Genomic DNA, 1230 nt, shown 5'->3' on the forward strand with positions numbered 1-1230 from the left:
CTAATAAAATAAGTAAATAAATAATATTTTAAGGTTTTCTCTTTCACGTGCTTAATTATGAGTTTAAGAACTGTTTAGAAGAATGTTGTTTAGTTTCCAAATATTTAGGGATTATACAGTTTTACATATGGTTTTAGTTGATGAACTCAGTCATTTTCAATGAGTTGAAATTTGATTTAAATTCACATTTTTCTGCTGCTTTTACATCTATTAATTTTGTTGCTAGGGAGAAGATGAATTATCTGGATCCAGCTTCTCTTTTAAAAGAGTGTGAGATTGTCAGATAGGATAATCCTTATCTATTCCTCTTCTTGGAGGGCAGATAGAATATGATGATTGGAGTAAAAATAAAGAATATGAGACTGTTTTAATCTGCAGTTAAGTTGCTTGTGGGTTAGTCTGATGTCTTTGAGTTCTATTTTAGTTTCTCTGTGGGGAGTCTATGTTAGTCTTAACCTTAGGTATACTCAGTTCTATCACTCAGATTTTATTCCTTTGTAATCTTAAATAAACTCTCTGCTCAGCCACCCAGAGTTTTCCACTCTTCATGGGTGAAACTTGAGTGTCTCTTTCTTATGTCTGCTCTAGGAATTATTTACCTAGCAACTTCCTTGTAGTCCGTTGTCTTATCTAGGTGATTTTCTTGCCACAGTTAGGTGCTTTAGCACACAACCAAGAATTTTATTTAAATAAGGCAATCCAGATTCAAATATTTTAATTGTTTCTATATAAATGTCTCCATGCTTTATTGAACTCAGTCCTATAACTTCTGGTTGTACAAGTCCCCTTCCCCCAAATCTCAATTTCTGTCTTTTTAATGCTGCAAAACTGCTAGATTATTGCGGTATTCATGGCTCTCTCCATTTCACCTCTTCTTTAGGTGTAAAATCAGATTAATTTTTGAATAATTTCTGTTTCTCAAGGATCAAAATTACATCTTTCTGTCCAATGCTGAAGACTACCTATATATATATATATATATATATATATATATATATATTATCCAATCTTCCCTGTGTTTAGGGGATGTAAATCTAATCTGCATTCTTCATTGATTTCCAGAAAAGGAATTCTCCTTAGTCTATATTTAATATTCTCAGACAGAAAAAAAAGGTGTGTCTGCTATTATTTAGAATTTGGTGAGGTATCACTACTTATCAAAGCATAAGGACACATGCTTAATTTAATTTGCATATGCTAAACTATTTAAAAAGCAAATTAAAGCAAGTG

The 1230-nt window shown here is 31.6% G+C and overlaps 1 non-coding gene across 1 annotated transcript; it reads left to right on the forward strand.

Moving 5' to 3' along the window:
- Positions 1–276: 276 nt before the first annotated feature.
- Positions 277–404, forward strand: LOC127483061 (U8 small nucleolar RNA). The gene has a single exon (XR_007909030.1). It is a non-coding gene; the product is annotated as a U8 small nucleolar RNA (small nucleolar RNA).
- Positions 405–1230: the final 826 nt, after the last annotated feature.

Source organism: Oryctolagus cuniculus, chromosome 4 (genome assembly GCF_964237555.1).
Source record: "Oryctolagus cuniculus chromosome 4, mOryCun1.1, whole genome shotgun sequence".
Lineage (NCBI taxonomy): Eukaryota > Metazoa > Chordata > Mammalia > Lagomorpha > Leporidae > Oryctolagus > Oryctolagus cuniculus.